The sequence below is a fragment of the Pinus tabuliformis genome, chromosome 4_1, assembly GCF_031772625.1.
Source record: "Pinus tabuliformis cultivar Carrire ecotype Pingquan chromosome 4_1, CPIR1, whole genome shotgun sequence".
Lineage (NCBI taxonomy): Eukaryota > Viridiplantae > Streptophyta > Pinopsida > Pinales > Pinaceae > Pinus > Pinus tabuliformis.
In genome coordinates, this window is record NC_142303.1 from 935,254,062 (window position 1) to 935,268,985 (window position 14,924).

The window sequence follows — 14,924 nt, forward strand, 5'->3', positions numbered from 1 at the left end:
AGTCAATTGTGGTCAACCATGATAAAAAAGATTGTTAAACATAGTAATTATACCTTAAGGTGTTTCCCTCTGAAATGAACTTCCCTAAAATCTCCCTGTCATCCCGGTGTGCCGTTAGATTATATGTTAGATTGTAAGGCGTTTCCCTCTGAAATGAACTTTCCTAAAATCTACTTGTCATCCCAGTGTGTCGTTAGATTATGTGTTAAATGATTAGAGGATTGTTAATCGTTCGATCAAGGTAGTTGAGTGGTTGGAACTGTTCACGATAACCTCACGTCACCACAAAGGGTTTGGAATCACTGCAACCGTCGCAGGGTTTGGAATGAGCCTGCACTGGGAAGCTGAAGCGAACAAAGTTATTCCACAGAGCAATGGGTCTCCAGATCGATCCCCGCAGTGGATATTGCAGCTCCAACCAGACGTACTACAACAATTGAAAACCAGTAGATTTTCCCCAAAGACGAATTCCTGGATCTCCCCACCTACATCTCCTCGCTTCGCCACAATGGCCGCATAGCCCTCATCGACTCTGCCACTGGGGAAGCCACCACATTTCCCCAACTATGGCAGAGCGTAAAGTCACTTGCCGCTGGTTTAGCCGGCCTTGGCATCAGAAAATCCGACGTTGTACTCATCCTCTCGCCGAATTCAATCTATTTCCCCATAATCTGCATGGCTGTCTTGTCCATTGGAGCCATCGTTACGACCACCAATCCGCTAAATACCGCGGCTGAGATAGCGAAGCAAGCCAGAGACTCAGCAGCCGTGTTGGCCTTCGCCACGCCATCTTTGGCTGTCAAATTGGCAGCCACCAAATTGGCCATTGTGCTCATTTCTTCTTCTTCATCTGAATTAGCCTCTCAGAATGACCAAAATTACATCTCTACTCTAGACAAGCTCCTGACTTCGAATCCTGCCCATGCCCCTGTTGTTAAAATCCGGCAAGACGATACTGCCACACTGCTCTATTCCTCCGGGACTACTGGAATGAGCAAAGGGGTCATTTCCACCCACAGAAATCTGATTGCTATGGTTTGCATTGTGCTGAAGTGCTTGGGATTCACTCCTGAGAATAGTACCCAGAATCAGACTGATTCGTTCCTGGGTATGGTGCCCATGTTTCTTATATATGGGCTTGCGGCTTTTGCTTGTGCGTTGCTTGGTTCCAGATCCACCATTGTTGTGTTGTCTAGGTTTGATCTCGTGGAGATGCTTCGGTGAACGGCTGGCTTGTTGTCTCCAAATACTGAAGCAAAGATAGTTGATCCTATTTCAGGAGCTCCTCTGCCCCCAAACCAGAAAGGAGAACTATGGCTTACTGATTCGTTCCTGGGTATGGTGCCCATGTTTCATAATTTTGTATTGGGAGAAACATATAAAGAGCACTGCTCATTGAAGTTTTTTTCACAATATTAAGGAAGAGCCCTGGTGATAGTTCAAATAAGTGCTCGAATAAGCACAGAAACTGGCATCCATTCGACTCATGAAGAATCTAGGCCTTATTTTTACAACATTTCTTGCGACAGAGTTACACTTACTCTTTCTCACGAATCTGCCCTGTTTTGAATGCATGCTTAGGACAACAGGGTATAAGAGTCTAAGTCAAGCTTTAGAAGCCAAATTTTGAATCGTAATTGTTAGTCATGACCCCTGTGATGATATGGATTTCTATTTCACTTAGTATTTGAATTCTAAATATGGTCAACTAGTTAAGGGTTTCTTTGGAGTTTGGAACTGTGATATGGATTTCTATTTCGCTTAGTAGTTGAATTTTAAATATGGTCAAATAGTTAAGGGTTTATGTGGAGTTTGGAACTGCGAAGGATTGAAAGAATACTTTATAAAACATTTTGAAACATATTGGATTCGTTGTTATTCGTATATCAGTTGTTGCCACTATCCATAGTTTTTACAAATCCTTGTACTAATATTTTAGTTGAATTTGATGTGTTTTATAACATATTTTATCATTTTTGTAGTTTTATATTCCAGGTATCAATTTTCTTGAATTCACAGTTTACCTAGTTCTGCATTTTAATGGCATGCTAATCAACTTCATTTCCTATGATCCTTCATTTCTGAAAATCAGTAAATCTTTTGGGAAATATCGATCGTAATTCATTTACATTAATTCGCTTCCTTTGCAGATTTGATGACATATGTCATAAGGGCATGCTATGGTTTTACCCTCTGCTTACTCCTTGTAAAGTTGCCTTTCATCTTTGAGAAAGGCTTCTTCAGTTAAAATTGTGCAAGGTTGTCACAAAAGTCTACAGGAGCACACATTTCCACTGTTATTTTTTTTAACTCGAAAGAGTATTTGTATTATATAATTCGGTGTCTGGCTTGCCGCAAGTACATCAGGAAATTTCATAGATATCTCTTCAAAAATTTCAATGTCCTTCTCCTAATCAAGAATATTTCATACCTTACGTGAGGAGGGTGATTCTGGGCTAAAAAAAATGAATTTGTTTGTAAAGACTTTACAGAATTTCCCAGCAATTTACAAAATTTGCGATATATATGACTACTAAATTATGATAATATCCTTGATGACAGTGGACCTACTATTGTTTTCAAGTGAATTGTTCAGATCTGATCCTTCAACAGAAAATGAGGTGATGGCACTGGCTGTGTCACTGAGCGGAGAGACAGGTTGTTGAGATGGTCTTTGATGGCCTCTATTTCTCTCCTTAAGGCGTCCATCTCGTCCTCTTGACGACCTGATCTCATTTTCAAGTTGTTAACATCACCCATCTCATTTGAAATCGTTGCACATTGATCTTTAATTTCTAGATTGAGAATCAAAAGATCAACTTGGAGGGCATCCATCCTCTGGGCCAACTAGGCTATCGTGACTCTGCAACTGCATCCTTTCTTCATGTTAAAGGGTTTCAGCTGTTTGTATTTTCCTGTATTCAAATCACTGCTTCTGATGTTGTTACTATAAGAATCCACAGGCATGTTCTTATGTTTATGCACAGGGGCCAGGATGTGCAACAAGAGCACACATTATCACTGTTAGACTACCTTAACCAACGAATTTATTCTTAATTTTTATAGGTATCAGTCTAAGAAATTGTAATTTTTTTTGCGTACAATGGAGGATGTAATATCAAAGATTTTTCCTTGTATTTGATTTGAAGACTTCAATTCTTTTGGAACAAGGATGTATGTACACAAAATATTCAAACACCGAATGAACTGAAAATAATACATGGAGGCATTTCATAAGAGCATTTGGAATGTGCTATAGTTTAATGTATAACTGCGTTAAGATATGTTTTTCTATGAACTAAAACTACTTTGGAATTTCAAATTTTACCTGCCCTGATATCATACACAGATGAATGGCATTCGTTGAAATTATATTGAAAATCCATAGTATGATGTTTAATGGGTTTTATAAATTTATTTATGTAGAAACTATAAAATATCTTCAAATCTTAAAATTACAGATCTTAGCCAGTGCAAACTATTGGAGGAGTGGCAAAAATCTATGGTTTGTCGTGGGAAGAGTCCTTCGTAATGTGATCCTGCCATTGCAAACACGAAGTAAGATCTAGTCACCGCAGGCTTATCTTCATTGGGCGCTTCTGCTTATACTCCATCTGCGCCTTTGAGTGGAGGGAACATCCGAAACAATGATATTAAAATCATTTGACGAGAGATCAAGGCCCCAACCATCAACCCAAGAAATCTAACCAGACAAATTGATAGAAGAAAATTAAACTAAAGGGGATTAAATATCTATTGCATGGAACTAAAACCAGGTTGTGTAGTCTGGCTAAATCTGTGCACAGTAGTGGTGTTTGTCTTTGGGACCAAATTGCTATAGCTTGGGTGACTAGGCATTTGGGATTAAAAAATAGCTAGTCACAAACTTGAAGCCTACTGAGCAGATGATTGTATGGGTAGGATCAGCCTTTTCTTGGCCTGCACAGAGGTTTGACTGATAGATTTTTCCCACCCATATGATACTCTAGAGCCCAGGGGCACGTGTACCAAACATAGAAAGCATTTAGAGGTAATTTGAAGTATATCCTGGATGGTGGATCGCAGATATTAGCAACATCACACCTATGGGGTCTTCTTAGCCAGCGTGTATATGCCTAGCCATGCTTACACACAAGCATCTAACAAGTACAGGGGCTTGCATTGAGCATTGAATATCTCTGACTAATCATCAACAACTAAGACAGTTTCTGCCATTTTTTTGCTTGCTACCAAGGTATTAGAGCCATGACCTTACAACTATCTCGGTAAGCTTACACCTAGGCTATGCTTTTTCTCAAGTAAGGTTGCATGATATTTTGCAGTGCTATGGGCTAACGGAAACAATGGGAATGGGGGCATCCACAGACAGTCAAGAAGAAAGTAGACACTATGGAACGGCTGGTTTGTTGTCTCCAAATACTGAAGCAAAGATAGTTGATCCTGTTTCAGGAGCTCCTCTGCCCCCAAACCAGAAAGGAGAACTGTGGCTTACTGATTCGTTCCTGGGTATGGTGCCCATGTTTCATATATATGGGCTTGCGGCTTTTGCTTGTGCGTTGCTTGGTTCCGGATCCACCATTGTTGTGTTGTCTAAGTTTGATCTCGTGGAGATGCTTCGGTTGATTCAGAAATACAGAATCACCTATTTGCCTCTTGTGCCTCCCATCCTGTTGGCTATGAACAAAGTCGATATTGCAAAGAAATATGATTTGAGTTCTTTGCACACTATTATATGTGGTGGAGCTCCCCTGAGCAAAGAGTCTACAGAGGAGTTTATTTCTTGGTTCCCTGGAGTCACAATAAGACAAGTAAAGTTGTTTTCTTCTTTTCTGCCATGCTGGTCTACTTACTATAGAAATACAAATACTAGAACACTAACTTTGCTTTCTTTTACATAATTTAAAGATATGGACACTGACTAGATAATCACTCTCTCCAACCACTCAGGAGGGTATAAAAAGTTACTATCCGTCTTTATTAGGTAGGTTAAGTGTGCCTCATTCATTTTTAGCCTAGTGCAGTGGTCTTCCTGTAAGGGAAAATGAGGGCTAACAGGTGCCTTCTATCTTTACCTTTAAACACAGGATTGACCTTTCAGTACCTATACAACAGAGCTTTTACCAGCCAGATTTGGAATCTATTGTTGAAATGCATCTGGCCCTAGCTATGGATCAGAGAAAAGTATTTTGGAATTGAACTAATAAGCAATAACTTTTCCTTCTAGTTAGCTATAACAAAGTCAAGATTAAAATCCACGGACTTTTTTCAAGTTTTTAGAAACAAGAATCTGCATTCAAGAATCACTCACCTCAAGGAAAAGTAGAGTTCATTAGACTATATTCCGGCTTCGATGTTAGGCAGATTTCCTTCCTCTTAACAAACCAGGTTGTGTAGTCTGGCTAAATCTGTGCACAGTAGTGGTGTTTGTCTTTGGGACCAAATTGCTATAGCTTGGGTGACTAGGCATCTGGGATTAAAAAATAGCTAGTCACAAACTTGAAGCCTACTGAGCAGATGATTGTATGGGTAGGATCAGCCTTTTCTTGGCCTGCACAGAGGTTTGACTGATAGCTTTTTCCCACCCATATGATACTCTAGAGCCCAGGGGCACGTGTACCAAACATAGAAAGCATTTAGAGGTAATTTGAAGTATATCCTGGATGGTGGATCGTAGATATTAGCAACATCACACCTATGGGGTCTTCTTAGCCAGCGTGTATATGCCTAGCCATGCTTACACACAAGCATCTAACAAGTACAGGGGCTTGCATTGAGCATTGAATATCTCTGACTAATCATCAACAACTAAGACAGTTTCTGCCATTTTTTTGCTTGCTACCAAGGTATTAGAGCCATGACCTATCTCGGTAAGCTTACATCAGTGCTTTACCTTTTCTTAACAAGTGGGAGAAACAAGAAGCTATGTACACACCTCAGCAACCGGGCCTCCACAGGATAAAGAAAAATATGGAAAAGGGAGAATCTTTGAATTGTCTTGGTATCCTTCAGTTCATTTGGAAACTGTGTCAACTTGGTTAACACATGGGGTTGCATTTGAATCGCACCATTGACAACATTAATTCCCAGAAAATCTATATTGTCTTGAAATAAAGACATCTTTCTTTCTGACAAAACTATACCATGCTGTTGGACTTCTTTTAGAAAAAATTCTAAATGCTCTAAATGGGTTTTTACATCTGGACTATGAATGAGGATGTCGTCTATATATGTAACAATGAAATCATATTTAGCAAAAATAAATTCCATTCCTCTCTGGAAGAATGCAGGAGCGTTTTTCAAACCGAAGGGGACAACCTTCCATTGGTAAAATCCGGTTGGACAAATAAAAGCAGTTTTATGTCGGTCTTTTGGCTGGATCTGAATCTGATAATACCCAGAATTCATGTCAAATTGACTGAATACCTTGCTATGCTGAATTTTTTGCATTATAGTTTTTGGCCTTGGCAATGGATAGTTAAAGCTCTGAGTGATGGCATTAAGGGGTTTATAGTTTATCACCATTCTAGGTTTTCCCCTAACTATCTCAGAATGATTCCTTACCAGAAATGCAGAGCAAGCATAATGGGGTTCGCTTGGCTCAATGAGTTGCATCTGTAGCAATTCTTTTATCTATTTCTTTATTTCTTGCTCATCTAAGGGAGTGCAGGGAATCAACTTTCCTTTGACTCCATTGTCATGGAAGGTTATAATTTCTTGCATCGGACTTTCTGTTTCCCAAAACTTTTGTGGTTTTTCTGAGCAACTTTTTAGAAGTCTTTTTTGGATATCATCTTGTTCTGTAGACCAATTGGGATCTATGCATGCCAATTGTTTTGTTTTAGATTCTGCTCTTGCTTCATAGAACTGCAGGACTTCTTGCAGTTCTATGAAGCAAGAGAACATCGGAAATATCATGGGAAAAGTCTAAAAAATAGACTTGGGTAGAACATCAAAAGACATCTTTACTTTTACAAGGATATGTTTTATGATTGACCTTAGTAAGGGTATCCCTAATTGTGGTCTTATAAAGCATGAATATTTTTAGTGGAAACAGGTACTCAACTATGAGAACACAACTTTTAGATGTCAATATTGTTTCCAAACAGGGAATCTACAAAATACCTTTCCTCAAGTGAAAAAGGAACAAAAAAATAAAAAGAGGCAAGGCCCAAAGAAGAGGGGAGGGAAATTTCTGAAGGACAAAATAGATGAAGAAGAAAAGCTCAAGGAAGAACAATTGAATTCAAAAACATAGACTCAAGACAATTGTGGTGAGGGTGATAGATTTATACTGATGGAAGACACCCAAAGGGGGATGCAATCAAAGAATATCATGGTTCGAGAGTAGAAAAAAGAGGAACTACCGACATAAAAATATTCTTGAGGCATAAAGAGATCTCATGTATCTAAAAGCTCGAACTTAGGAAAAGAGGTTCCCTCACAAATGGATGGAAATCACATGGAAATAGTAACAACCACCGCCAATCAAGGAGTTTGGTGAAAGGTGGAAAGAAAGAAAGGAGAAAAGGGGAAATTAAGTTATTTGTATCACACATAACCCCATAAAGTTTTTATGTATTGATTTTTTATAATGTGTTTCTTTATAGTGGGCACTAGCTATAAGGTTGGTCTTGATTGAGTGTCTTTGAGCATCTGCATAATGTAAGTTTTTCCCTATTACCAGGTTGAATAAAATTACATTTTTTTCCTCAGGAAAAAGGGTTTAATATTAGATTTATAATATTGCATTTAATATTTGGGTTTATATTATAGGGTTTATAATATTAGGGTTTAATATATATGGTTTAATATTATAAAAATTGTTACAATGTGACAATCATTATCGCAATCTTACATTACATTGTAATTTATCCAATGTCCTGTTGTAACATTACAAAATTAGTCAACCACATTTACTAAATTGATTGACTTTTCTCGACTATGTTGACTATATTTTACATTCAACTCTCTTCAACTTCGATAAAAAATAATTTCATATTATTATTATCCATTATTATTAATAATGAACATTAGTTAACCATATTGGTTAAAAGAGTGAAACAAAGTAAACCTTTAGAGTCATTTTCTAAATTGTTGATCATGATCAAAATGTTTTACAATGTCATAATCATTGTCGCAATGTTATGTTACATTACAATTTATGCAATGTTTCATTGCAACATTACAAAATTATTAAACCAAATTTACTAATGTATTTGATAATGTTTGGTTCCAACTCTTTTTTTTTTTTAACAAAAAAGAGTACATATTATATTAATTTCGCACATAGTCATGAAGAAGATAGGGATATTTACAATTCCATTGCATCCTTGGGCTTCATAAGTTGCATATGTTGGCTATCTATCCAAGCCCAATTATCCAACAAAATATCAAAACAAGATTGTACTCCTAATATTATACTAGTATAGACTCTTTAAAACTATGATAGAAGAAAGATACATAAGAAACCTGACATAACAACACAAACTAGCCCTCAGGAATGATAGGTTAGTTAAGGTCTAGACCTAGTCTTTCTTTTGTAAGTGGAGAATTCTGCTTGGCGAACTGAATTTGGAGGTCCTCGAGCATGCTTCTTAGGGCCCCAACTTCATCTTCCATATGTCCAATTTTATTACTCTTTTCCATTAGCAGCTCCTGGTTCTCATTGGTCTCTTTCCTTAGCTAGTGCAGGAGAATATGCAATTAAGCTATATCAGCCTATAATTTTGCGTGTTCACATGAATACATTTCTCATGTAGAAGGAAATAAGGTGGCTAGGGGAGGGGATTTGACCCAATCGTGCAAGTTGCATCTAGCCACCCTGCCCAATGAGGACAATGACCAGTCCAAGAACCCATTTCCATTGAAATTAACATGATGAGGACCCCTTCAAACCGGTGACTAGTCGCTTGTAGAGGCACCAAATTCCTTGCTGAATTTGTTTTCAAGTGTTTCCTTGAGTTACTTTCTATTAGGCCCCTATATTATTGGTGTAACCCCTTATTGTTATTAGTACAACCCCCTTATTATATTTTTGTACCCATGTAGTCCCCATATTGTTACTATTGTGCCCCATAGAAGCCCACTATTGTTATTATTGTGCCCTTACATTATTATTGTTATGTCAGCTCTGATTATATTATGACCCCTTAGACTCCTATATATAGAAAGGAGGTCTTGTCATTTGTATCATCCAAGAACTGTTCATTTGTGTAATGTAAAGGAGGTTTCCCCCTCGAAGAGGCTGAATTATAAGGCGTTGATCTATCTTTTCTATCTTTTTGTGCACTGGTTTCATAACATTTAGTATCAGAGCTTTGGATTCTAGGGTTTTGCTGCTCCAAACAGGTCATTGTGGAATTTGCACTATAACTTTTTTTTTTTCTGTGATGTTTCAGACGCAAAAAAAAAACGTTTGGGCCGAAATTGTTATGAACCTTGGGTCCGAATTTTAGAGCTTTTCGCACGATATTGGAAGAGATATGATCTGCGGAAGATGGCCTTTTTGCAGACTCCCGAATTTCATTCCAAACAGGGGACTTGGGGAAAATAGTCATAACTTTTGTTTTGAGCATCAAATTGAAATTTCTTAAGAAGTTACAGAAAGAGGACGAATTTTAGTTTCTTGTGTATATTTTTCAAATCCTAAGGTCAAAACAGTGACACATGGCACTTCATACAAGTTCGCTCTTCTGGAAAGGTCTATAATCAAGTCATCATGGGACATTGTGCATAACTCTTTCTTGGAGAATCCAATTTGGATCAGACTGGTGGCGTTGGAAAGAGGATGTAGAGGGCTACTACAAGTCGTGACTTCAGAACTAGAAGATCCAAAATGACAGATTTAAAATCGTTTCAAGATCAAGCTCCTAAAATCAAGAAAAAGCGAGATGAGGAAGTTTGATGGCAATGATCTGGTAAATTGGACACTACAGATAGAGAAATATTTTGATCTACATGGTGTACCACTGTTACAAAAAGTATGTATTGCATCTAATTATTTAGAAATGAATCAATTTTTATGGTATAAAGGACTTTGTTCTCGTAAACCACTTGCCACGTGGTCAATTTTCATGGAGGAAATGATAGCACATTCTGAGGATACAAAGAGAAACACCTTCTTTAGCCAATTGATAAATCTCAAACAAAAGCTTTCAATGGAAGAGCACATTGAGGGCATTCAAAAATTGAATATAAGGGAAAATGATATTCTAGAGAAGTAGAGGATTGATGTCTCCATAGGGACTTTAAAGGATAACATTCAACATGAGGTTCGTCTTTGGGAACCTGATTCATTGGAGAAGGCATTCAGGCTGGCAAGAAAAGTGGAAAGCAAAATTATGGAAACAATGAATTCTACCCCTCACAACTATAAGCATGTAAGTGTTGTTTCTCCTAGCCTTCCACAACCTACAAGGGTGACACCACAACAAAAGGAAGAAAAAAGAGAAAAATGGCTTTGTTACAATTGTGATAGCAAATGCATTAAAGGTCATAAGTGTGCTGAGAAGAAATTATTTTACATAGATTATGAAGAGGAGGAAGAAAAGGTTCAAGAAACATCAAAAGAAGAGGATATACACCAGGAACAAACCCAAGAGAAAGAAGAAATGAATCCAACCATATCTTGTAAAGCATTGACAAGAATTACCACTCCTCAAACTCTCAAGATAGAAGGACATATCAAGAAGAAAAAGGTTCAAGAAATGAAAGATCATATCGAGAAAGAAGAAATGAATCCAACCATATCTTGTAATGCATTGGCTAGAATTACCACTCCTCAAAATATCAATATAGAAGGACATATCCAGAAGAAAAATGTTCAAGAAGTGAAGGATCACATCAAGCATCAAGAAATGAATCCAACCATATCTTGTAAAGCATTGGAAGAAATTACCAAGAAGAAAAAGGTTAAAGCAGTGAAAGATCACATTGAGCATACACAACAAGTTCTCCAACTTTTAAAGGATAATGCCACTTTGGTGTAGAATCGAATGAAACAACAGGTAGATCAGAATCGCAATGAAAAAAGTTTTGATGTAGGTGATAGGGCATTTTTACGGCTACATCTCAAGCAAGCTATTTATGAGAAGGAAATGTTGGCAATACTACATGCACTTAAGAAATGGCGACCTTACCCAATGGGAAGACACTTCACGGTAAAAATGGATCTTGATAGTCTTCAATACTTTTTAGAACAAATATTATCTTTAGAAGAACAGAAAAAATGGGTCACAAATATGTTGGGTTATGACTTTGACATCATCTACAGAAGAGGGAAGAAAATTTTTGTTGCAGATGAACTCTGAAGAAAGAATAAGGATGTGGAATCATTGGTTTGTGCTATTTCTATTATCTAACTAGATTGGATAAACAAAGCAAGGGATGAATGGAAGAAGGACAAAGAAGTGTGGCCACTCATTCAAAACAATATTGCCAGAACTTGAAGAGGAAGGAAAAATCATATTGGAACCTAGAGCAGTCACTGAAACAAGAACCCGACAGCTACGAAATCGATCAATTTCAGAGTATCTCATCAAGTGGAAGAACTTACCCATCGAATATGCCACATGGGAGGACAAGAATTTTATACAGAAGCATCAAGAACTACTCAAGTGTTGAGGACAACACTTGTTGAAGGAGAGGGGCATGCTAGGCCCCTATACTACTAGTGTAACCCTTTATTGTTATTAGTACAACCCCTTTATTATATTGTTGTACCCATGTAGTCCCCATATTGTTACTATTGTGCCCCATAGAAGCCCACTATTGTTATTATTATGCCCTTACATTATTATTGTTATGTCAACTTTGATTATATTATGACCCCTTAGACTCCTATACATAGAAAGGAGGTCTTGGCATTTGTATCATCCAAGAATTGTTCATTTGTGTAATGTAAAGTAGGTTGCCCCCTCGAAGAGGTTAAATTATAAGGTGTTGATCCATCTTTTCTATCTTTTTGTGAGCTAGTTTCATAACACTTTCCAATCGAGCCAACATCACATAATGTAGAGACTCCCAAGACTGGGGATAGGAGCTACCCCCAGCCACTACTACCATCTAGGGGCTACTCACACCCTTCAACAAAAACCAACCACTATCAATTTTCAGGATAGAGCCAAACACCATCACTGTGAAGAAGATCATACTATAACCCCGTGTTAAATAGACCGAGCCATACAAATTCCATGTGCGATGCATATGAGTGGTTTGTGTGCCCCTAGGATCCCATGATGACTCCATTATTGATCTGCTAGTCGAAATGACCCTCGCTTTATTCCTCCTTGCCTTCAAGTGGGTGAGCCATCCGATTCAACACAGAAAGAGTAAATGCGGCTCACTTGTAAAGGAAATTCACATGCAGGAAGCTTGTGCATAATGGTGGTAAAGAAACATCCAAGGGATCGACATGAGAGCTCCCAAACTTATTATATCCTTCACACTAGGTGGCCTCACATGTGGCAATATAAGAGCACCTCATGTGACGAGAGGAGGGAGATGGGTCGTGTGATGATTCTAGGTGGAGCTAGCGGAAGGGACATCTCCTGGGAGGTGGGGAGGGAGGAGGATGTGAGGAGGGGACGAGGGAGGAAGGGGAGATCTGAGGGGATGGTAAGGTTCAATGGGCACGATGTTTAGGGAATTAAGAGAGGGAGATAGGAGAAAAGAGACACGCATTGTAAAATTAGGGGATGGGTAGGAAACCATCATTTCCATTGACCACTATATGTCCTTCATTCAATTGGCATGCCTTATTGGCTTGTGTGTCTGCCTCCGAAATTAGTCCTCTTAGGATATGAAAAAATTGTTAATTTGAAAAAAGAGATAACATTCCCTGGGCACGTTGGAGCAGTCGATTGAGCTTGTTGTTATATGATGGAGAGTTGGAATGCATGTGATTTATGACTAAGAAGGAGTCTCCCAGAATTGTCACTTCCTTAATTCCACTATGGTGAGTTAAAGAAGTCCAAGATATAGACCATACGATTCATTTTGTTGTTGGATTTATTTCTCAAGCCCCAAGCATATTGGTCAACAAGTATTCCTTTGGAATTAATGAAAATCACTCCCCTTTCTTCCACCCAAGGATTTCATTTTGAGGCACCATAAAATTGGAGAATCTAGGTGCAACATCTCTGCTTGCATTCTGTGAACTCGTCCATGGTTAGGTGGAGGATCTAGAAAGGGAAAAGGGAGGAGTGATGCACACGGGATGGGGAGGAGGGGGTCAATCCCAAGGGATGAGCCAAGATGATTCTTTTAGGTCAAGAGTGGGGTTGAATGGGTAGAGGATTTCAAAATAGGAAGATATATCTTTGAAGGCGGTGGTCCTAACAAGAGGGTGAGAAGAATGAAATATCACCTTATTTCGAGATAGCCAAATGTGATACAAGACATATTTAGGTAGAGTGATATAGAGATCTTTAAAGGTACTTTTGTCCTGAAGGGAGCCTACATAAAATTTTGGCCAAGAGGTAACGAAGGAGATAAGATCAAAAGACCATTTGGTTCTGGGAAGAAGCGGGCTGAGAAACAGGGACCAGACCGATCTGGAGAACGAACACACAATAAAGAGATGGGTAATGTTTTCATTTGAGTTCCCATAAAGGGGACATATTGAAATGCCAACAATGCCCCTTTTCTGAAGGTTCTCTATTGAGAAGATCTTTTTATGAGAGATCAATCAACAAAATAAGTTTACCTTGGGAATAACATTTTCTTTCCAAATTTTGTTCCAAATCAAAGACTTAGGGGGAGTATGCTCATTAAAGAGCAAGTGAGAGTATCCTTCCTTGACTAAGTAGGAGGAGCTCTTCCAACCCCACCTATCAGCTATGCACTGTGCAAGGGAGGTACAACCATTTTTTTTAGATTATCCAGAATTGGAATTGAGTGGGTTAATATATCTCCAAAGTTCCATCTTGTCTAGAGGCCTTGCCCGTCCCAACTGGAAATTTGATCTAAAAAAACAACACGTGCTTACAATAAGTTATCTTTAAGGGGGGAAATTGAAGGATCCAGTCACAAAGGAGGATGTTCCATGATTAGATCTGTCTAGCGTTTAACTATGCTTTGATTTCCCATAATTTTGGCAAAATTTCTCAAGATGAGAAACAAGGAGAACTTGAGAAGCTTCCAAATAAGAGAGCCTTGAATTGAATGGTTCTCTATGTTATGCAGATATTTGGCTCTCATGATATGAACCCACCAATAATATGGCCTTTTCTTAAGCACCCAGTAGAGCTTGGAACCCATGATAGAATTGACCATAGTGGGATCACGAATTCCTAGCCCCCCATGTTGCTTTGGTGCTCTGATAGTCTTCCAATTCACTAGGTAGATTTTTTTATTATCCTACTTCCCTCCTTCCCATAAAAATTTCTTGATGTATATACCAAGTTGATGCAAAACATATTTAGGGGCCTGAAAAGTTGAGAAATAATATAGAGGAATGGCTAATAAGATCGATTTCACCAATATGGTCCTGCCTGCATTATTCAACCATATCCTTCCCTAGTTCATAATTTTGGTATTGATTTTGTCTAAGACCCTCTACCAAGGATTGGGATATTCTCTCTTGAGGTATATTAGTATTCCCAAGTAATTGAAGTCCTTTTAGTCCCAGACGGTATTGAATCGCATAATTTATTCAATCTTCTTGGATTTCTATGACGTGATATTCCAAGTGTAAATATGATGTTTTCTTTCATTCCAAAGAGGCCGCTCATAATAGGATGATGTCATCCACAAACCTCTTGTGATTGATGCCTCTGATCCCTGCCTTGTATCTAATACCTGGAAACCTATTAGTTTCTCTTTCATGTTCCAGTTTTCTTCTCAGCGATTCTGCCATTAAACTGTAGAGAAATGGGGAGAGGGGATAACTCTGCCTCTGTCCTTAGGGTGCCTCAAAAAATCCT

The 14,924-nt window shown here is 38.3% G+C and overlaps 1 pseudogene; it reads left to right on the forward strand.

The window, feature by feature from the left end:
• The first annotated feature begins 374 nt into the window (after positions 1-374).
• Positions 375-1,224, forward strand: LOC149179210 (beta-phenylalanine coenzyme A ligase pseudogene; annotated as a pseudogene).
• The last annotated feature ends 13,700 nt before the right edge of the window (positions 1,225-14,924 follow it).